Raw genomic sequence first — 24,956 nt, forward strand, 5'->3', positions numbered from 1 at the left:
GACATAACCTATCACAACTGCACTGATTTTGGACACCTATTATAACTGCCATCCCCTGCTGGAGGAATTCTAATCAGAGGAGGATCTGGCATTTCTGAAAGCAAATGTTACAGAGAAGCAAAACAGAGAGGCAAAGCAGGGGAATCTGGGGCTTTCATGGGTCACAGCAGCCCACCCTTCTCCACAAGACACAAGGGATCCCTACACAGCATTGGAGCAGAGATTGAACCACTACCAAGTTTTGGGAGGAACCAACACCTAAAGGTGTAGATCCAGTCAGCTGCCTGCCTGAAGAACAACTCCTCAGAAGTATGTGGCTACTTGTGATGACCAAATTCTACAGATGGCCCAGAGGTGGTTAAACGCTTACAGTTTCTAGCAGAGAGTGCTCAAATAACATTAACCCTCTAGTGTGTATTGTGGTTTGGACTTCCTTGTGTTTTGATATTTTGATATTGGGCAGTCACATGTTTTGGGTTGCTCCTGTGATTTGACTTTGGATCACTGGATTTTATTTTATATGAAGTAGGATAGTAAACAAGCTTTGCATTATGGCCCATGAAATTTAAGAGGAGCTTTGTCCCAATGTTTGGAAACAATTGGATTGTGTTTTGAATCAAGCCGACAAACTGAATCTTTCAGAAATGCAATGATTTTAACCAAAATTGGCAGGGTTATATATATTATAGTTCACCCTCCAGTGCATAAGAATGAAAATACTGGGTTTGGCTGTATCCTGAATAGGACTGGGTGGATTGTGGTGGACTGGAGCTTCAGCAGAGTTGTCTGAGACTGCCCTGGATTGCCCATGTGATGTGACCTAGGACTGTCAAGGGGTGGCAGTGTGTGCCAGTTTACAACAGGATTTGTACTGTGTTTTGGCTATGCATGACTTTTGTAGCACTTTTGCTCATGTAAGGCTGGGCATATCACCTGTCTGAAACCCTTAAGATCTGTTGCTAAGCAGTGTAGACAATACTAAACTAGATGGGCAAGTGCTCTGACTTGGGTATAAGGCTGCTTCCTATGTTCCTATTTAAATCTGAGCTGGCAAAGAATTCCTTTCACCCACTCATTTTGATTGCCCTGTCTTCCCACCCACCTACACCTTCTTGCAACTCAGTTCCTTAGCCAATGAAGCCCCACTTACCTGGATGGCAAAGCTTAAAAATGGGGAGCAGTGAAAAGGAGGAAATCTTCTCTAATGTGCTCTCTCTCTCTCTCTCTCTCTCTCCTTTCTCTGTGTTTTGTAGCCTTTTTATCCTTATGGGATAAAGCCACTGACCTTGCAATAGCCCTTGGGAAAATTAATTTCTCAAGATACTTGGGGAAGGTGTCCTTGAGGCCTGGCCTTCACACAATTGTGAACACTGGGCAGGGACCCATGGATACACAGCTTGGGATTCCCTTACCCAAGTAAAAAGGTAAAAGGTAAAGGACCCCTGGACAGTTAAGTCCAGTCAAAGGTGACTATGGGGCTGTGGCGCTCATCACACTTTCAGGCCGAGGAAGCCGGTATTTGTCCACAGACAGCTTTCTGGGTCATGTGGCCAGCATGACTAAATTGCTTCTGGTGCAACAGAACACCGTGATGGAAGCCAGGGTGCACAGAAACGCTGGTACCTTCCCGCTGCAGCGGTACTTATTTATCTACTTGCATTGGCATGCTTTCGAACTGCTAGGTTGGCAGGAGCAGGGACAGAGCAATGGGAGCTCACCCCGTTGCAGGGATTTGAACCGCTGACCTTATGGCTGGCAAGCTGAAGAGACCCAGTGGTTTAGAACACAGCGCCACCTGCGTCCCTTCTCCCTTACCCGAGGCTCACTTAGCAAGGATGGAGACGCTTCTCACAATCCTTGAATGGGGTGCAAATTAGGTGATGGTTCACCTGGCCAGGGTGGGGGGAGGGGCAGATATAATCATTGGTTCTCCTGCCCACATTTGAGCATTTGGCTAATTGGCAGATTCTCTGATTCATTATATTTTAATAAACACAGCCTTTCCCCAATGTTGTCTTGAGTCTTCTTTCTAGTTATGAGGGGAGAACCATATTCCAGAAATCCTGTATCTTCTTACAATCCCACCACATTCAGAAATATGTTCCAAGTGAGGTGCAGCTGACCCATCATTTTACTGAATATGTTCCATTAATGTATGAAATCTTCCTGAGTGCGAGGTGTTATCAGTGTGCAAATTCTCCTAATATACTGGTGTTTGTCTTCAGTTTTGACTTTTATATATTTTTGGGCAAGCAGTCTTCCCAAACATAATTCGCTTTCTATATTATTTTCACAACTGTTTCTTAACTTCTGTTTCTGCCCTGGCAAGTCTGTGCAAAGGTGATATGGTAATGCCAGTCAGCAAGTAACTTCCAAACCTTAATATGACTGAGGGTGCACCTGAGAAATCATACCAAAATGCCAGCCCTCAGAACACCAAATTCAGAGGGCTGTGACTGTCACCAATTATACTGGTTATGTCTTGTGGATGTCACGTCCCTGCACAGAATGTCCTGGTGATCAGTCTTTTATTTTAAGTCTGAGTGCTCAAAGCCCTTGTCAAAGGTTCAGGCCTTTTGTCATTTGCTTTGGGTTGAGATGCTTGGGAGATTTATTAAGGGCCATGTTTAATGATGCATGCCCAGCTCTTTACAAGAGAGTCACTCAAATGTCAAAAACAAATGCTAGAGCAGAGCTGTAAAAACCAATGGACTGAGTGCTCCCTCTCCCTCCCTCCCCCCTTCTCCTTTTCTATTATGGAGAACTGCTCGCTTCACACTTGAGTAAAGATTGGTTAAGCCCTTTCTAGCTTCAATCAAAGTGTCTTTCATTTGTATCTATTTGGAGAATAAGATACTGCTAATTAGGCACTAACAACACAGCCAGGACAAATTAGAGCTACTTTAATGAAGGCAGTTGTTGATGTAGACATCCCACATTTTGTCTGTCTGTGTATTTGTGTGTGCTTCTTGTAGCAATAGGTCAAAGCAGTCAAATCTATATCTATCTATCTATCTATCATCTATCTATCTATCCATCCATCCATCCATCCATCTATCTTTGATCTATCATAGTTTCATCGGGCCTTAAAGATAACCTGTCCCCCACCCTGCAACAATGGCTGTCCATAAAAGAAATTGCAAACAGTTGGGTAAAGAGACAAGAATAAAGAGGGAAGACATCAAATATGGGTTGTAAACTAGGGCTACTGTAATGAATACAATTTATTACCTACTTGAGGAACCAATGTGCAAGAAAAGACTTCAACAAGCTTTGAGTGAATGATATAGGTTAGCCCAACAGTGGACTGTAAGCCCCTAACAGAGTCCCACAAGCCCTGTGTGCATGCCTTGGGAATCACAATTTACCAGAAAAGTGTCTCAGGGCATTTGCCATTTGTGCCAACCTGTTCTTTTTCCTGCATATTCCTGCATATACCTGCTAAGATAGCAAGGCAATTAGCATACTTACTGAATAGACCTTACTCCTGCAAATGATGCAACCCGACTAAGAGTTTAATTTATAGATATAGATATATTAAAATACATAAAATGTGCATATGGAACCAACCTTTATCATCTTTATTTATTTTTTTTAATATAATTTTTATTGCATTTTTTTACACAGTGTTAAACAAACAAAGAAAAAAAAAGAAAGAAAAAGAGAAGAGAAGAAAAGAAAAGAAAGAAAACCAACCATTTCAACAGCTTATTTCAACTTTCCAACGGACTTCCCCGCATCTCCCGCACAGAGCATTCTTAACAATAAATTTATCAGCAAATTATAACCTTGTTTCGTGTATTTCTTTTATACTTTCACTTACAATTTAAGTTTAAATTCCTTATTTTCCATTTATTCTATAAGCAAACATACTATCCTTTTTAATCATTTAAACATTGATTCTTTCATTAATGTTATCTAATTTCATGTGTATTCCACTCTCGTTGCTGGGGCTAACATTCGGAGTCATGCGAAAACCTATAGTTCATATAACTTATAAAATTTTTGCAAATAGTCCTTAATTTTTTTCCAGTCCTCCTCCATTGCTTCTTCTCCCAAGTCTCGGATCCTGGCAGTCATCTCAGCTAGCTCCATGTAGTTCATCAATTGCGTCTGCCACTCTTCCAGTGTGGGCAAATCTTGAGTCTTCCAATACTTAGCGATAAGAATTCTTGCTGCTGTGGTAGCATACATAAAAAACGTTCTATCCTTCTTTAACACCTTTTGGCCCACAATGCCCAAGAGGAAGGCCTCCGGTTTCTTGGGAAAGGTGTACTTAAACACCTTTTTTAACTCGTTGTAGATCATTTCCCAGAAGGCCTTCACTCTTGGACAAGTCCACCAAAGGTGAAAGAATGTCCCTTCAGCCTCCTTACACTTCCAACATTTATTATCAGACAAATGGTATATCTTAGCAAGCTTGACTGGGGTCATGTACCACCTGTATATCATTTTCATAATGTTTTCTTTCAGGGCATTACATGCCGTAAATTTAATACCAGTGGTACATAACTTCTCCCAGTCTTCAGACATAATATTGCACCCAATGTCTTGAGCCCACTTTATCATGGCTGATTTAACTGTCTCATACTGGGTGTTCCATTTAAGCAGCAAGTTATACATTCTCGATAAAACCTTGGTCTTTGGTTCTAACAACTCTGTCTCAAGTTTCGATTTTTCCACCTGGAATCCTGTTTTTTTATCCAACTTAAAAACCTCATTGATTTGGGCATAATGAAACCAATCTTGCACCTTACCCTTTAATTTTTCAAAGCTCTGCAACCTCCAATTATCTCCAATGTTTTCTATTATTTCCCAATATTTCGGCCAACCGGCCTCCATATTAGGTTTTTTCCGAGCCTTGGCCTCTATTGGTGATAACCACCTCGGAGTCTTACTTTCAAGTAAGTCTTTATATTTTTTCCAGACCATAAATATTGCTTTTCTGACAATATGGTTTTTGAACATTCCATGTGTTTTTGCCTTGTCATACCACAAATACGCATGCCAGCCTAGCGAATTGTTAAAGCCTTCCAGATCTAAGACATCAGTGTTTTCTAACAGAATCCAATCTTTCATCCAGCAGAAGGCTGCAGCTTCATAGTATAACCTTAAGTCTGGCAGGGCAAACCCCCCTCTTTCTTTTGCATCAGTTAGTATTTTAAACTTTATTTGGGGCTTTTTGCCCTGCCAAACAAATTTCGAAATCTCCTTCTGCCACTTTCCAAAACATTCCACTCTGTCCACGATCTGCAAGGCCTGAAACAGAAACAACATTTTTGGCAGAACGTTCATTTTTATAGCTGCAATTCGGCCTAACAAGGATAGTTTCAATCTTGACCAGATTTCTAGGTCTTTTTTAACTTCTGACCAACATTTCTCATAGTTGTCTTTAAATAAATTCAAATTTTTAGAAGACAGATTAACCCCCAGGTATTTCACTTTTTAAACAATGTTTAAGTCTGTTTCCTTCTGAAACCCATCTGTTTCAGAAGATGTCAAATTTTTTCCTAGTACCTTAGTTTTTTGTTTATTCAACTTAAATCCCGCCACCCGACCAAATTCTTGAATCAATTCCAAAACTCTTTTTGTACTAGATTCTGGCTCCTGTAGTGTTAAAACCAGGTCATCTGCAAATGCTTTCAGTTTATATTGTTTTGCTCCGACCCGTATTCCTTGTACCTGTCGATCCTTCCTAATCATATTCAGCAACACCTCCAGGACCGAGATAAATAATAAAGGGGATAGGGGGCACCCCTGTCGTGTTCCTTTTTCAATATAAAACTCTTCTGTCACCACATTGTTCACTATCAACTTAGCTTTTTGTTCTGAGTAAATTGCTTCTATTCCATTCTCAAACCCCCGTCCCACTCCCATCCCTTCCAAGTTTTTCTTCATAAACTTCCAAGAAATATTATCAAAGGCCTTCTCTGCATCAATGAATATTAACACTGCTTTGGTGTTAATATTTGTTTGCAACAGTTCCAAAATATCAATAATGTTCCTGGTATTGTCAGAATACCATCTTTATCATCTTTAAATACCGTACTTCCCTTCCTCAACTGTATCTGAGAAATCTACCTCCAGTATCACTGAAACTGAAGTAAATAATTTTCATTAAAGAAAGGCTTATTCTCTGGAAAGTGATAAACAAGTAACCTTATTGATTTTCTTTTCATGCATAGCTTAATCTCACAATTTGAGAAAACAGCAATTACTGTTCCAACCTGTCTTTATCACACTCAGCACTGTTTCTGTTCCACTGCAATTTAGCTATGTAATTTAGCTTTGGAACAAAGTTGAAATGTTGTTGTGGCTGCTGGGGATGTGAGAAAGTTCCAATGAATTTACCAAAAAAAAAAAAAAAAAAAGTTGTGAATTGAACAAAATGACATAATTATTTCCACACCATTCATTTCAATGCAAAGGAAGCATAACCGAAAGGGGAAAAAGAGAGTAAATAAATATGTATCATTTGCAGGATAAAAACAACAATAGTGAATACCACTTGGCATTTGTTGGATTGATTTCTACAAAACGCATGGGATAAAAAAGCTCAGAACAGCAATTCTGCTTCTATTTCCATTTTCTTTGGAATTTTCTGGCATCCCTAACAGTCACAACAATGCTTCAACTGGATTTCATAGCTCAATTACATAGGCAAATAAGCCTTTTCCTGGCAGCGGTCATTCCATGAGCCTAAAGCCAAAACCAGTTGCATAGCTATGGGGTGGGGGGAGTGTGCTGGGAGACACTTACATTGGGGACGGCATGCTGGAGCCCAAGGTGCCACCCAGGTCCCAAAGCAGCACAGTCCAAGGCTGGGCTCACAGGGTGCTGGGCTGCTGCATCTCCTGCCAGAGGGCAGCTGAGAAGGACGCAACTGTCATGCGCTGGCCCCATGAGTGGCACTGGGCCCGCAGCACACCTAAGCCATGGTGTCTCTCTTGGGAGTGACATGGTGGCTCGGGCACCTGCAGGCACCATGCTACCTGAAAAAGCAGCAAGGGGCTGGCCTCCGCCCACTGCCTCCCCCTCAGCCGCCCTCCAGCTGAGGGCCTGCAGTGCACCCAAGCGGAACTCGGTGGCTTGGGTGTTGGGATTCTGGCAGCCAACCCTGCCCCATGCTGCCCCAGAGGCGGCTCACCCTGCCCCCAGGCACAGTGTGTGCATGCAGGGCACACACACCACCCTAGGTGCCCAAGGGGCTAGCTACTCTGCTGCCCAAAAAGGAAGAGAGGAGAGGAGGGGCCAGTCTGTTAGTGCTGTTAATAGACTGGCAATGTCTCCTTATCTCTTTGTAATGATTCTATCTCACTTGGCCAGCAGAAGAACTTGCAGTTAAGAACTGGTACCTGAGATTTATTTCCTCCTTCCTCCAACCAATTTTCCTTTCGTGCCATGTATTTTATGTTTCAAGGCTGATGGCAGGGAATGTTGTTGTTTTTCCCATAGCATTTTGTAAGCCAAACCGTTTGTGTGGTGGGAATAGGGCGAAGCTAAAGACCAGAGAAAATATTATTTCAATCTATCAATCTATCTTTTCTCTGCTCATCTGACAATGTCAATCCCCATTATTCTTCATCTTTCAGGTGAGATATATTTTGTCCATTCCTTCTTTAAGTTGGCTTTCCTTGTGACATCAGAGAAGTTGGGGTTGTGGGCAGAAAGCAAAATCTGTCTTATGAGCGTTGAGCATCTGTGATTCTTGGGGGCAGGGATAGAATGGAATGTCCTGTAAGAGGGACAGGCTAGCTGGCTGCAGACAACAACACACCTCACCACAGTGTTTTGATGTTGGTTTTGCTTGCAAGCTCTGTTGGAAGAGCCTCAGCAGGAGGGGCTCTATTGCATGGACAGGAGGAGTCCCCCCAACCCCAGGCGACCCCTGAGCAGAATAACGACTCAAGACAATGTGCTATGGGATTAAAATTGGCCACAACTTTATTAAGTTTCAGATGTAGGGAGACCTTGGCTCAGGCACTGGGCGTTCATCCTTCCCAGTCCCCAGCCGGGAATCTGAGAGGCATCAGGGTTATCCAGAATGTGCGGGGATTGGGCTGGCTCTGGAGAACATATGTTCAAGCAGAGAGCCGCCCCCCGTTTTGCCGCCATTGGAGGGGAGAGCAATGACAACCTCTTGGCGTATGGCCAACGCCTCCCCTCAAGACCCCTTTAACGGGGAACCCTGGTATCACTGCCTCAAGGGAGCGTGGGTCACCGCTTCAGCCCCCCCCCCATTTAGGAAGATAGACTAAAGGATTCTGCCCAAGGCCTGAAACCACCAAAGTTGTGACGTTTTGCTATGGGAAAGGCAAAACCTGCCAATGCAGGAAAATTCCTTTCCGGCCCTTCAACAACGACCCTGACATAGCAGCGCCTGCGTACCTGTAGAGAAGAGGTTAACCTGCAAAAGAAGGCTTAACTGGGGGAGGGGAGGGTGGGAGAAGCTCTTAAGCCCACTGCAGCTTTGCAAGTAAGAGTCACCTGTTGTGTGGGCGAAACGGTCCCTCCCCTTACCTGACCAATCCCCTGGCAATGCCTCCCCAGGCGGGATTGGGCGATTGGCTGAGGTAGGTGGAGACAGTGGCGTAGCGTGGGGGGTGCAGGGGGGGCCGGCCGCACCGGGCGCAACATCTGGGGGTTAGGGTTAGGGGGCGCAAATCCACGGGTTAGGGGGCGCAAATTACTTGCCTGGCCCCGGGTGCTGACAACCCACGCTACGCCACTGGGTGGAGACTTCCAGGTATCCAGCCTGGGGAGGATGAAGCCAGCCCGAACTACCAGGAGTCGCACTGGGATCGGGGTGTGTGTGTGTGTGCATGCAACCATGCAAAAGGCGCCCCCATTTGATGTGGGGAGCGGTCATTCCCAAAGCACCTCAGTATTAGCACACTGCAGCACCATCATTTCCTCCAACTCCTGTTTGAAAGGTAAAGGATTGGGATGTCTGCCCCTTTAGGAAGCACAAAACTGTAATCTGGAGACTGCAAATCAATCAATAGTGTGTATTTCTGAACTGTGAATCCCGCTAAGATGAAAATCACAAAGATCTCTTTGAATACCATGCTAGTGCCAGATGTAAATTTTATGTAAATGTTATGGATTTGGAGCAGTCTTAGGGAGTATAACAAATAGGTCTGATAACAAAACTGTATCCGGCAAAGATTGGTTTATCTCTTGTCTCTAGTTGATTGCTAATAGAAGTCTTTTATGTTCTGAATTCACATCACAAAGCTATTATTTCGACAGGTCCTCCGTGAAATACACTCCAAATATTTTTGTTCCTTAAAGAAAGTAACTTATTGGTGGGGGGAGAGAGATTTATCCTTTGACGTCCTCATAAGTTTCCAACCTATCAAAAGAATGGGGGAAAGCAAAATCAAAAAGACAGCTTTTATCTGATTTTGGATTGTGTTGGCTGTCAGTCACTTTTACAGGGTTTTGTTGCTGTTATTGCTGCTAGTATATTTACCTGTCAACACATACATTTCAGAAGGGAGAGAGAAGGAAACATTAAAAGAATTTCAGATATTTTAAGGTTTACACAACTACCTAGTGCAAAAATAGAACTTTTGTTGTTGTTTACTCTCTAGTTGCAAATAGCAGCAAAGTGTAGTTTGCATCTTTCTGAAATTAAAAATTAGGTTTTATGGAGAAGATTCCACGAACCACCTAGTCCAACAGTATGCCAACAATGGCCATACACATAGTACTGGGAACTCTGTAAACAAGACATGGACATATTTATTTATTTAGCTGCTATCTATTTAGCTCCTATACATACCACCCCAAAGAATGCATAAAATCCATGAAGACACACAACTAGTCACAACAAATCACTAAACAGCCATTACAAATAGCAGGAGCAACTAAACAAGTTGGCTAAGAGGCAGTATGCCTATGAATACCAGTTGCTGGGAATCACAAAAGGGGAGTACACTTTTGAGCTCTGGTTCTGCTGCCAGGCTTCCCATAGGCATAAGACTATTTGCTATGAGAAAAGTTTGATGGACTAGAATTGCCCATTGGCCTGATTCAGCAGGCTCTTCGTATGTCTCTCCTCCTTCAAATGACCACCAAAAGAGGTGTGTCTTAACTAGCCGCTTAAAACTGTAATGACTGCTGCAGTGTGAATTTTAAAGCATATACAGTATGGCTATTCTGCATGCAACTGCTGTAGCAAATGTATTCTTGCTGAGCAGAACCAAGTATCCAAAAGGGCAGTTCAGAGCAAGCTATTGAACGGAACAAACAGATGAGCTGCCCTTTGATCTGCAATACAGGTACCATATTTCTTTACCAGACAGAAGAGCATTAAATAATCCTGGAGAAGTAAAATATAACTTCTTCTTTGTCAAATAAAGGCACTGGAATTTGCTTACCTTCATGCAAGTCAGACATGCAGCACAAAGCAATAACAATGGTTTGTGTCACCGATAAAGAACAGATGCAGTCACAGACTGTTGGTTCAGACATGCATGCCTATTGCTGGATGAATGCAGCTGGCCTGGTCTACATGTACATGAATTGGAGATTATAGAGGGGATTTCAATTTGTGGAAGGATGAACCCCAAGCTTTCCTCTTGATGTGCTTGTTTTCTGTTTGCAGAGTGTTTGCAAATGCGTTTGGAGGGGCACCATTGTAGATCTGTGATAGAGCACATGCTCTGAATTCAGAAAGTCCTAGTAACATAGGAGGCAGCCTAAAATCAGATCAGATTCCTTCACCATCTAGCATAGTATTGCCTACCCTTGGGTCACCAATGTACTGCCTGTGGGCAGAATGGTACCCTTAAGGGAATCTCATGTTGTCTGAAAAATCTGAAGTCTTTGAGCCACTCCATCTTCACCATTCCCTTCATCATGAGGTGTTGATGGTGATTGTCCCTCACCCTTAAAATGTGCGTAGAGTTAATGAGGAAGTTGGAAGAGTGACTTTATCACTGCCCTCTTTAGCTCTATATGCTTTTCGGAGCTCAAATCAGCAACTGCACATACTTTGGAATGATCAACAGGAGGGAGAGGGAGTGCTATGGGAGTGTGTGTGTGTGAATGAAATGACTGGTGGGAAGAAAATGGGGTGCCCCAGGAGAGAATGATACAATACTCACTTCTGGGTTAGCGCTATCGGCAATGGCGGAGTTCCTCTGACCGAGAGGAACCCGCTCCGTAAAAATCGGGTCTTGCCACCGCGGCAAAGGCGGAGACCCCTCAAAAATCCCAGGCGGAGGAAGCCTGGGAACGTGGGATTCGGCTGACACCAAGAGTGCCTCCCTTACTCGCAGGGAAACCCTTTTTTCGGGGACCCGAAGCGACATGGGGTGAGCGGCGCGGTGTTTTGAATCGACCACTACTTTTACGGAGTGAAGCCGCACAGCCGTTGCCAGAGAGCGCTGACTTTTTTCCTGTGGACAATTGGACTCTAAACAAGTACCCGTGAGTAGAACGGAAAATTGGACTACGAAACATTTTAATTTGGCACCGAAGCAGGAAGGTTCTAAACAGGAAGTCCGCCTTCCGCTTTTGTAAATAGACTGAAGCAAAACTTTGCAAGCTAAAGTCAGGAAAGTCATATATAAAGGACTAAGTTTCCTTCAGTTATAACCATCAAAACCCCTCTTGGAAGCAGGAGAAGGGGGGGGGGAATCTTAGATTGTTCAAGCCTGCAGGAGAGAGAGTAAAGAAAGATAAATTTCCACCGTCTCAAACCTGGGAACGGGGTGTTAGAGACAGAAATTTTTGGGGAAGTTCATTGACTGTGAATGGAACGTCTTTTGACAGATAGTTAAAAAAGAGAAACATATTGATTCCAATGTTGCCTTTTGCATTCAAAAGAAACAAAATATTTGAAAAATGAAAGTAACTTTCTTTTGTTGGACCTGCTTTCAAAAGATGGATACAAATAGAAATTGTCTCCTCTAGAGAGAGCTTGTTAAACTGTTGCTGGAGTCGATCTGGGGATTTCACAGCTGTGGAGATTAAGGATCGTGAGACCAGACTCTGACCTTGGATAGAAATGTGTTTAGAAGAAGTTTTGGTGCTTGCTTTTTGCAAGACAAGCGCTTTGTTGGAGCAGCTGCATGAGAAGATGGATTTGATGACTGTTGCAGTTAGTAATTTTGGACAAACAGTGAATACTCATATAGAAACCATTCAGGAACCAACCCAGGAACCTGTTTTGACAGGGCAAGTGCAAGGGCAGAAGATAATGGAGGAGGTTGCTGTTGAACCTCAAGTAACACAAATGGAGAAACCCGAGGCGCTGCAGGACCATAAGCTGCTGCTTTTGAAGACTGAACCTGGAGAAAGTCAGATATGGAGAGAGGGAGTATCGTCTGGTTGGGAGATGGGAAGTTGGATGGATCCCCCTAGGCAGGGACGTTTTGGTTTTTGGGAATTGGTTTTGGGCCAGGGGGGGTCTGGAGTTGCGGGGGCACTTAACTTTGGAGGGACTTTGAAACATGCTTTTAAATACTTTCTGGACTACAGTGCTGACTGTGGAGAATGGGCTGATCTGTTGAGGGGAGACGGAGATATTGTTGGGTTGGAGTCTCATTGGAGATATTGTTGGGTTGGAGACCTACTCCTCAATGAGAAAGGAAAGAAATTAAGAAAAAGATTAACAAAAGACAAGGTAAAGTGCAGGTATAAACAAGAAGAAGATCTGCAGAAGGGACATGGAAAAGACTTAAGAGCCTCGGACATAAGATCACCAGGTTGATGGACTAGATGGAATGGACAGTAAGGACTGACTTAACCCGAGACCAGGAAGAAGAGATGTTGGATGAGGATTGGAAGAAAGTTTTTTAAAAAATTTATTTTGAGAATTAGTGTAAAATTAATGAGTATTAGGAAAAATGTTGGAATGAAACTATTTGGCTTTAGTAGAAATGATATAAGGAGTTATGTATAAATAGGTATTAACTTTTAAGTTTTAAGGTACTTTATGGCAAGATAAGGTTAAAATAAATTAAGGTAAATTGAATGACAGAATATAGTGAAAGATGGAAAGGATTTGTTGAGTTAATTAATAGGTTAGACCGTTAAGATAAATTATTCAACAAAAATTGAGAAAGATGGAAAGAATTTGCTGAAATAATTAATTAAACTAGAATACAAAAAGGGAGGTGTGAGGAGGTCGATGAAACAAGTAAATGAAAGATAAAGATATGGAATATTGGATGTGTGTTTTAATGTTATTGTTCTTTTTTGCTGTATTGTTGTATTGGTTTTTATGTTTTTTTTATGTATTGTAATGTATGTCTTGTTAAAAAAAATTGTTGTTTTCTTTTCTTCTTTTTTCTGTAATTTTTAAAAATCTAATAAATGTCATTTTTTTTAAAAAAAAGAGAATGATACAATACTCTTGGAATTATGCTCTGTCCCCCCCCCCCACTGGTTCCACCAAAGTAAACCATAATCAAATCACAGATCACATCTATCTCCATGGGAAAGAACCATAGAAAAGCACATCATAGCTATTGATATAAATTAGTACAAAAGCCACATTCCCATTGCCATATCAAGATAATTGGAATAGAGAGTAGCCACTGCCTGTAAGGAGCACTGTAAGCATAGCCTTGCCCAGCTATGGGTCTCTGGAAGGCTTGTAAGTGAGGTATGAAGGTGACAGCTCCTACCCTGCTTTTGAGAAAGTGACAAAGTTCAGTGATAGAGAGCACATGCTTTTTATGCAAAAGGTCCCAAATTGAATATTTATATCTACATGTAGGGCTCAGAAACTTTGTCTGAAACCTTGGAGAGTTGCTGTCAGTCAGTGTAGACAATACTGAGCAAGACAGACCAGGGGTCAGCAAACTTTTTCAGCAGGAGGGTGGGTCAACTGTCCCTCAGACCTTGTGGGGGGGGGACTATATCTTGGGGAAAAATATGAACATATTCCTATGCCCCACAAATAACCCAGAGATGCATTTAAAATAAACAGACACATTCTACTCATGTAAAAACACGCTGATTCCCAGACCGTCCATGGGCTGGATTTAGGTGATTGGGCTGCATCCAGCCCCCGGGCCTTAGTTTGCCTACCCATGAGATAGACTAACCCTGTGTTCCTGTGTTTATAGGCAGTTTCTTATTCTCCTAAGAATAAACACCAACATCTTCATGGTATAGGGAAATTGCAAATACGATTAAACCTTCCCACACTGGTAAAGACGTTTTACGTGTTCTAACCTTTCCACCTGCCTTTTCCTTGAGGTTTAGCCCCAGATTAAAAGGTCTGTATGACTAAAGACACCAGAGGCTGGCACTTTGGCTGACTTAGTTGTTAGGTTGCAAACTTTTAAAAGCCCATTATATTTATGTCAACGTCGCTCAACATTCAATGTCATCCAATGCACCAGTATGGCTACAGTAATTAGGAAGAAAGAAATAATCTGTGGCAAGCTGTAATGGAGAAACAGCAGTAAAGGGAAAATAAACTTTAATTCCACTGGTAAAAAGGAATTGCTAGCTGGTAGTCCCAGGAAGCAAAGGTTAAAAGCGCCCTTCCTCCACCTCACTGCTAAATGAAAAACTAAAGTTGGTGTAAAGCAACAGTGTTATTTTGCCATGGAAAAGATCCCACCAAGTTTTTTTTCAGTGACAATGTATGATCATGGTTTCTTTTGTTTTTGTTTTCTGCTCCTCTGCAGACAAGATAAGTATCTTTAAAATGTACTGAAGTAATAAGGTACATGATAATGCAAACCCAGTTGTGTTCCTTGGAATTTTGCGAGATTACTTTATCATAGTTTATTATGTTTGACTTTGGTACAGAAGTACGTACCTCATCTGTTTAGTTCTAGGTATCCCTCTTGACGCGGGTGGTCTAAACCACTGAGCCTCTTGGGCTTGCCAATCAGAAGGTCGCCGGTTCGAATCCCTGTGATAGGGTGAACTCCTGTTGCTCCGTCCCAACTCCTGCCAACCTAGCAGTTCGAAAGCATGTCAAAGTGCAAGTAGATAAATAGGTTCCACCCCAGTGGGAAGGTAAACGGCCTTTATGTACGCTGCCCTGGTTTTGGTGTCCATTGCGCCAGAAGTGGCTTAGTCATTCTGGCCACATGACACATGACCCAGAAAAACTGTCTGCGGACAAACGCCGGCTCCCTTGGCCAGTAAAGTGAGATGAGTGCCTCAACCCCAGAGTCGTCTGTGACTGGACTTAACTGTCAGGGGACCTTTACCTTTACCTTTTATGTTCTAAATAAAAACATGTAAATAAATAAATATCACAAAAGGAAAAAAAAAATGAAAGAAGGAAGATAATCATGGTTCCTTAATTGCATTTATATTCCTTCTTTTCTCCAAGGAGTGAAAGGCAGCATGCTCCACTCAATTTTATCTCACAACAATAATTAGGGTGACTTAAAAGATGGTGACTGGTCCAAGTTCATCACAGCGTTATGTACACATTCTAGTACTTTAACTCATGGGCTGCCAATACATGGCCCTCTGGATCATATTAGACTACAGGGACTGATGGAAGTTTGAGCCTTCCAAATTTCAGTTTGTCTCAATTTCTCAATTTAAAATCTTGAGTTTAGTTCATCATATTTCCACATCAGCTTAAAAATATTTTTTTAAAAAACATCCTCGTGAAAATTCCTCAGCATTTTAGTGCACATTTCTCTTAATGTACATATTTTTATATGGAATTTTGTCTGCTATACACATTTTTCAAGCAATTTTCCTGTATATAATGCATTAGTCTATATCCTTTTAACTGATATGTGAATTTTAATTGACCATTACTTTATTACATGCATTTCCTATTGTGGAGAACTGCAGAACTGGGAAAAGTGCAGATTTCAAAGGGTAGTTGCAGTCCCCCCCCCCCCACATTTCATTTCGGTAATTCAAACTAGCTAAGTTCACATTAAAATGCAAACCAAACCAAAAAAAATTCCCGATCCCTGATAGCCATTGATCAAGATGTCTGAATACAAATTTTGCTAGCAGAGACACAAGAATAAAAGAAACGGGGTCTGTAAAATGCACATGTACAGTCGGTCTTCCTTCGTTACACATGCTGCCTGCCATGTAAATGAACTGATAAGATTGTTGTATTAACATTTTACAAGACAATTTGATTACCCAAGGGACCCCAGGAGACCAGCGAGAAGCACAATTTCATATTGGATGCCCTGGGCAAATACTAGCACACCTGCACGGAAATTAATGTGTTGCGGTTTTCTTGCTCTCTCTTTATTCCCCCATTTATTTTTACAATTAATATCCTATGAAAATAGAGTCAATTCTTTCAAGGCACTTTGGGACAGTATTAACAAAAAGAACAAAAATGAATAACCTTAAACGAGAATCAAATATAATCAGAATCTCAACCAAGTGGGCTTGTTGCAAGTAAAGAGGTAATATTTATAACTCAGTGGAAAAAAACAATGGGTGGGAGGGGAGGGCAAGGCATTCTGGTGAGGTTTGTGTCACATTGATACAAACTTAAAATGGAATTCTGCAAAATTAAGCTGTTGGTTCTGACTTTTTATGTAAAAGGACAGGTTAATCTTTGAACTTGCATTGTAACTAGATTGGCAATGGTTTCAGTTCTGGCTGAATGTTTCGAAATCTTTGCGTGGTGCTGGCCAGTTCAGTGTATAGAACAGCAGATTTGAAGCTAGGAGAACTATGTTGGAATCCTTGTACAGGTCTTGAGGTACACTCAACATACAGGGAGGCCCTGTTTTTAAACAGCTAGCCCATTTCTTTCCAGACCCAATTTAATGCATTCACATTGATGTGTCCTAAATGGCAGCCAGGAGTGAGCCAGCAGTAAATCACATCAGGCAAGTTTTTGGTGTCTTTATTAGCAAAAACACATCTGCACAAACTTGGTGGAGTGCCAGGCCTAATGAGCACAGCAACTCATCTCTAATAGATCTTACCCCCCATGAAGCAGTTGCTGAAGGTCCCCACCACCCCAGAGCTGCCTCTCCAGAGTCCCATCCTCTCCAGGGTTTTTCCCAAGCAATTGGAGACTGTGTATGTTGCAGCCAATCTCTTTTCTGCCCTTTTCATGCCTCTTCTGGTTCTGGGAGACAAGGCGGGAGAGGAGCTTGTCACAGCAGGAGAGGGAGATACCTGTGACTCTTCCCCACTCTAGCTCATCCCTGCCTCTTGGCCTTCCTCCTTCCCTGCTACAGCTTCTGCCTCTAATTTTGGACTACTCTCTGCCAGAGATTTTCTCAGCTCACTAAATCCTGTTATTCCTTCATCTTCTCACAAGTCCTCTTCACAGTTTTCCCCCTCATCTCCCAGTGACCACTCATCATTGTGCTGCCACTCTGGGCTCTGAGCCTTCTTCTCTTGGTGGTTTCCCATTTGATTCCTCTGTGACCAACCAGTCTATGACAATGACTTAGGTGCCAAATATCTGAAAGACAGCCTGAGATTCATAGAATCATAGAGTTGGAAGGGACCCTGAAGGACATCAAGTGCAGAAACAACCCAGAGGCTATTAAGAAGAAAAATGATAACAACAAGAAGCCTGGAAGATGGGATTTGTGAACATCAAAAGCAGTAGAAATATGAGATGATTGGACCCTTACTGAGCTCGAAATATGGGAACCCCCAACAAAATATTTAAAATTTGGCAAAATATTCGGATTCTGTAATATGTATTGGTATAATTTGGAATAATTAATGTGATTTGATTGCATTGTTAAATGGAAAATTTAATAAAAATTATTATAAAAAAGAAGGACATCAAGTGCAACTAAAGCACCCATGGCAGATGACCATCTAACCTCTGCTTAAAAACTTGCAATGAAGGGAGTCCACCACCTCCAAAAGAAGTCCGTTCCACTGGTGAACAGCTCTTATAATCAGAAAGGTCTTCCATTTGTTTAGTCAGAATTTCCTGTCTTATAACTTGAAGCCATTTTTAGGTTCCTACCCTTCAGAGCAGGAGAAAACAATCTTGCTCCTTCATTCATCTGGCATCCCTTTAGATATTTGAAGATGACTATCATATCTTCTCTTAGTTTCTTCTTTTCCAAGCTAAATATACGAAATCCCTCATCTTGAATCCCAGTTTAGTCTTCTGTGGCATTAGCCACCCCTCCCACTTTAGTGTCATCTGCAAATTTGATGAGCATCCCTTCAATTACTTCATCCAAATTGTTCCATTGTCTTGGGTATTAAGATCAGCTGAGGAGGCCCTCCAAAGCACAAGAAATGATGACCCTGAAGAGAACATTCTCTGTAGCATCCTTTGAAATGCAGATTTCTCTCACTGATCTGCTGCGTGCAGGGTTGGCTGGAATAAATAGCTGGCAAGCGGACCTGAGTGAAGCCGGCTTCATCCAGGGCCGCTCCTCAATCCATGCCCCCTAGGCCATTGCAGATGGGCTTGTTTGAATTAGAGAAGTTGGCAGAACCTGTGAGCCCCCTCAGCAGCTGAGGGGGATGCAGAAACAGCCAGAAAATGGTGTGGTGCAGTGAAGCAACCTGGAGGAGGCGCTGTGGTGGGCCTTCAACCTCCTCTCACTGCAAAGCATGGTAAGTGACTATTGTCAGTGTATAATTTCTACATCATGCTGAAGATGTAAATTTTTGGGTTGGATACTCAGACTTCAGAGATATATTTTTAGGACCTGCCCTATTCTTAATGATTTTAATATAATTCTTCTTATTTATATTGTTGTAACCTTCCCTCAAACCTTATGATGAACTCTTGGCAAAAAATTAAGTAAACAACAACCTACCGCACAAGTGTTGAAATGGCTCCACACTTTTTGTTTCCATTTCATAGTACAGTTCAAATTGCTAATTTTAGCCTTTAAAGTGCTATATGAAGCTTTTGACTTTCAGGGCTCTCTTGAAGATGTATTTATACTGACAGGCCTGTGTCGCTTTTTTTTTAATGTTTATTTGTATTGTTTTTAATTGTGTTTTATGTTTTAGTATTGCGGTTCACCCTGATATTTTATGATGCAGCAGCACAGAATTACTTTAATAAAAATAAATACTACTGGAGAAAATTGCTTGCAAAATCATGCAAATTAGGAGAAATATGCATTAAAATACTGACAAATTTTCATGAGGCCTTTCTCTGTCTCTTTGCAAAACTAATGCGGAAATGTAGCAAACTGAATGTAGGATTGGAATAATGAGAATCTGAGAGAAACGGAGACTGACAGATTGGCCATCCCTAGTCAGGACCAAAGAATAACCAAAAACAGAGGAAGCAAACCAGAGTTCAGGGAAACCCTTTTGCTTCAAGCAAGCCTCCTGCAGAACAGAAAGCCCTTTCATACTGCTTACACTTTTTCCTGCTCAGAAGGATCACATCATCAGCCTAGCTGAGCAAAACCAGTCTAGGGCCTGAAGATACATCACTGAAAAGCTGCGTCTTGCAGTTCAAATGTTCCCCATGCAGTACAGCTGTCCAGAGATGCCAGGAGTTCCTGAGAGGTGACCTCTGAAAAAAAATTAGCTTCTCTCTCTGCCTTCTGCCCTACCAGTCCCAATGGACACCAGCCACCATTGTGTAAGTAGCTTGCCTCACAAAAGGAGGAGGGAGTTTTCAGTCTCTTTCTCTTTCTGGAACAGCATATCTATGTATCTGTGGAGCAAACTTGTCAAATCAGTTTGGCATGGCAAATCAAGAGATGGAAAGCATATGTGCACTCAGGGAGTCCAAGGGAGAACATTATTCAAAGGAATTGTTATTGATAACAAACATGCAAAGAAATCTTTGAACATCAAACATCACAGCCTTGCATTTGGTTGTGGTTCCCCCCCTTTTTTTAAAAAAAAGTCTGAATATATTGAAGGAAAGGTTAGTGCTATGCTCTCTGTCGCAGTTAATATGTTTCTCATAACCATGACTCCATAGATAAATTTTACAAAGTGCAACAACAAGAAAACCCAGTCCTTTCAAATAAACAGTTTTCATTTTTTGCTGCATGATTAGATTTACAAAATATGCATCTCCTTTGTTGCATTCCAAAACAATAAAGGAGGTGTATATTTTGTAAGTGTGTGTGTGTGTGTGTTTCAATCACATACAAATGATTTCAAAGCATTCTTATCCACTTTGGCACAGCTTTAGTTTATTTTTGCATCACATCAAACAATATTATCTTCCCTTTTAGATACAAAACTCAGTGTGGATGTTGAGGGAAATGGTATGCAAGGGGGAGGAAGGAGAAGGCGCTGAAAACATATCACCTGCTTTCCATTCTTGAAAGCAATAGATCTGGACGGCAAAGAAAGACAGCGCATGATGGAACCAGAAAGTCATAAGTGTTCTTATTTCACTCTATGGAAATTGGATGAAATCTATTTCTGGTGCATGGACATTGGTGGTTTAATGCTGATTTAATGCTCTTTCCACATATGTCACAAAGTGATGTATTAAAGATTATTATTATATTAACATTATTTACCTACCCTTCACCTTAAGGTCCCAGATTGCAACATTAAGACATTATATTAAAAACAGCTTAAAGTGATTTAGAATCACAAAAATAAGATGAGGCCTATCTATATCTATATCATCTATATCTATATCTATATCATCTATATCTATATCTATATCTATATCTATATCTATATCTATATCTATATCTATATCTCTATATCTATATCTATATCTATATCATCTATTTCTATTTCTATATCTATACCTCAAGTGTCAAAAACCAGGATAAGGAGATGCATATTTAGCACACACCGGAAGATGTATAATGAAAGGACAAGGCACATATAATAAAGACAGGGTGTGGTTTTTTTGTTTTTGTTTTTTTAAAAACAGTTTTAAAGAGCAAGTTTGCAGAAGATGTTTTTTTAAAAAAACCAGTACTAAATGGAAACTCAAGATCTACCAAATCAGAGCCTACAATGCATATTGTAGTGGGTGGTGGTTTGTATTTTCTGTTGTTTATATTCAGTAAAAGTTTGTTCTTTTTTTAAAAGACGAATACTTGTGAAAAGGCTGTTCTGAATCCTAAAAGGTGTCCCAAGGTGATTATTTGTGGTGGAGAGCCTGGTATACTGGTGTTCCAAATTATACAGGGTTCTAAATTATGTGAGGAAAATCCATGGGTACTGATGTCTTCCCCATTGCAGGCAGACAATTTGAACATGTGGAGGATAATGAGGGTGGAGATGGAAGACAGGAGAGAGAAGGACATGATACTCTTGAAATTGCACTTCTTTTTTCATTGTTTTCAAAAAAATAAACCATCATCAAATCGCAGAGGTTCCTGCATTGCAGGCGCTAGATGAAACTTGAGGTCCCTTCCAACTCTTCAATTCTATGGTTCCATCTATCTCCATAAAACAATAATAACCACTGATAGAAATTAACAATCCCTCACTTTTTAAAGCCAAGTAAGTCCATTGTTAATCACCATATAGAGAGAATTGGAACAGAAAACAGCCATCGCCTGTAAGAAGGATGAAGTTGTTTTGGGGAAAGCTGTGCCTTCTCCAGCCAGGTTCTTCTGGAAAGCTTACAAGCAAGATATGAAGGTAACAACTCCCCGCTTCTTGGGGAAGGGACATCATTTGGTGGCAGAATGCATGCTGTTAATGCCAAAGGTCCCAAACTCAATCCCTACTTCTCCAGCTAAGGCTCAGAAAATGTTGTATCTGAAACCTTGGGAAGTTACTGTCAGTCAGTTCAGACAATGCTGGCCTAGATAAACCAATGACTTCCTTAATTCCTGTGTTCATAGGCAGCTTCATATTTTCCTAAGAAGATATGGTTAAACCTGCCCACACTGGTGAAGACATTTTAGACATTCTAACCTTTCCACCTGCCTTTTCTTTGAGGTTTAGCCCCAGATTAAAAGGTCTGTGTGACTAAAAGACTCCAGAGGCTGGCACTTTGGCTGACATAGTTGTTGGGTTGTAAACTTTTAAAAGCCCATTATATTTATGTCAATGTCGCTCAACATTCAATGTCATCCAATGCAGCAGTATGGCTACAGTAATTAGGGAGAAAGAAATAATACGTGGCAAGCTATAATGGAGAAACAGCAGTTGAAAAAAAAACCCCAGAAGTTTATTTTCACTGTTGAAAAGGAATTACTTGCTCTAAGTCCCAAGAAGAAAAGGTTAAAGCTATCTTTCCTCTACTCCACTGCTAAATGAACAGCTGAAATTGGTGCAAAGCAAGGGTATTTGTTCACCAAGGAAAATATGTTGTTGCGTTGTTTCTCAGTGACAAAATATGATTTCTTAATTGCATTTATATTCCGCCTTTCCTTCAAGGAGTGAAAGGCAATATATGCCACCCATGCTTTATATTCAAAACAATGCTTAGGTTAGCTTAAGAAATGGTGTCTGGTCCAAGTTCATTGTGGAGTGAGATTGTGAACTCTGGACTTCCCAATCATATTGCAGTACTTTTACTTCAGGGGCAGTCAGTGTGGCAGTGTCCAGATCACATTAGACTATATTGTTCATGATGGCAATATCATCAGAAATACTCAAAGACAAGGGAGTCCAGGATGGAAGAGAGCTTTTTTAAAAGTGAGCTACTGAAGGCACAAAGGAAGACAACTCTCAACAAGAAAGAAAAGTGGGAGGCATCTAAAGAAACTGGTGTGGCTGCCTCTTGTCTTCACCCAAAAGAAAAGCAGTGCACAACTGGTGATAATGGTGGGGTGGGGGGAGAGATGCAAGGAGGGAGTTATATTCCAAACTAAGAAAAGAGGTGGTAAGGGAACACCTAGCTACTTTAAATGCATTCAAATCTCCAGGTTCTAATGAGCTGCACTCAAGGGTACTAAAGGAGCTTGCGGATGTAGTCTCAGTACCCCTGTCTATAATCTTTGAGAATTTTTGGAGAACAGGTAGAGTTGCTAACTGTCCTGTACAATACAAGATTGTCCCATTGTAAATTGTTATACTCAGTACAGGATGCAGTTTGTCCTGTATTTCTGCTCTGCTGCTTCTGTTGCTTCTCTGCACCCTCCTCTCTGCCAGGTTAGGGATCCTCTCCAAATACCCCCCCCCCCCATTCCTACAGGGAAGGCTGGCTTGGCTGGAGAAACTTGCCTCTTGCTTCTTTCCTTTATTTTTCCCCTCTTTCCTTACTCCCTCTCCTCATCCTGCCCCCAAAGAGGAGCAAACCAGGGCAAGGCTTTCATGATGTTGCTTCCAGCTGCATGCAGCTTCGGCAGGGGTAAGACAGCCACCCACAGAGCTGCTGCCTGAGATTACCAGGCCCCATCCCACATTGGTTTCTCAATTATAGAATCATAGAATCATAGAGTTGGAAGAGACCACAAGGGCCATCGAGTCCAACCCCCTGCCAAGCAGGAAACACCATCAGAGCACTCCTGACATATGGTTGTCAAGCCTCTGCTTAAAGACCTCCAAAGTAGGAGACTCCACCACACTCCTTGGCAGCAAATTCCACTGTCGAACAGCTCTTACTGTCAGGAAGTTCTTCCTAATGTTTAGGGGGAATCTTCTTTCTTGTAGTTTGGATCCATTGCTCCGTGTCCGCTTCTCTGGAGCAGCAGAAAACAACAATTAATTGCTTCTAAGTTTCCATTTATTTGTTTGGCATCTTTTGGAAAATAATAGTCTATGCCACCATTGTCTTATTATCAGGTTCTTAGAAATAGGCAAGTAGGAGATAGCTAAATAGATCTGATTGCATGTTTGCATGCAGCTAATTATTTTCGAAGACTCTGCATACTTTGCAGGTGTCCTTGAGAAATGAAAATAAATATCTGAACTATTATTATATTTCTTTTTAAAAACCCCCAAAACTTTCTTCTGAGTTATCCTTTGAATAACTGGGGGGGGGGGGAGACTTCCATTCTACTTCAACCCCTCCATCCAAAATACACTTTGTGCTTGCACAATGCCTTTCGATCAAACTCATTTGTAATGAGCCCACCTGCTCATTCTGTTTCATTAAATCACAGAATAATCTATTCACAGGAGTTGTATTATTCCCAAAATAGAAAGAGTTATTAAAAGTGGGGAGAGAACATAATTGCAGGTTCTTAATTGGTATTGCTATTGGTTATTGTTATTGGGATGTAGTGGGAAGTAGAATACAATGACTTAGTTTGACATTTTTTTTGAAAGTCGATCGTTTTGAACAATATCATTTCTTTTATGAAAAATAATAGCCAAAATAATTCTGACTTTCTCGAGCTCTCTGGGGGAACAATCATATTGTGATGGAGCCCTGTTGCACTTACTGACAGGAGAGAAAACCCTTGTAAAAGATTTTCAAGACACCCAAGGACAAAGTACACACTATGATAAATGTGTTTTTGGAAAGCTTGCTTAAACTGGATTATTGTAATGTACTTTGTGTAGGGCAGCCCTTGAAGACAAACCAGAAATCTTGACTGATCCAAAACACAGCAGCGAGGTTATTGTCTAGACTAGAATTCTATTTAGAGCTCACAAAATTCCTGTTTTCAATCAGCTGAATTTGCTGCTAATTTGTTCCAGACTCCAATTTAAGGTATTAGTGTTTAAAGCCCTCAATGACTTCAGTTCTAAATATCTGAATGATATCTCCTTCCTTGCAGACCCTCTTGAGTGTTAAGATCAATGGAGATAGCCCTCTTGATAACTCCACTGTCCTAAGAAGTTTGGGTGGTGTTAGCCCAGGAGAGGACATTCTCTGTGGCAGCAAAGAAATTCCCTCCCTACAGAGGTGTCTCCAGCATCTTTCTAAGTTATCCCCACAACTGTGTAAGGTGAGAAATTGTCAGTGGCCCAAGGTCACCTACTGAGTTTCATGACTGAGTGAGGATGTAATCCCCTGTCTCCTAGGTTCTACTCAAGCACTCTAACACACCAAACAGGCTTTCAATTTGTTTTTAAACCATTTTGTTGAATGGTTAACGCAAAACAAAACTTTAGACATAGCTCAAGCTACATTTGCCACAATTAAAAATAACTTCTAAAGAAAGTTCTACATTTTATCCTAGAATTTCAAGGAAAGG

Source organism: Podarcis bocagei (genome assembly GCF_964188305.1).
Source record: "Podarcis bocagei genome assembly, chromosome: Z".
NCBI lineage: Eukaryota > Metazoa > Chordata > Lepidosauria > Squamata > Lacertidae > Podarcis > Podarcis bocagei.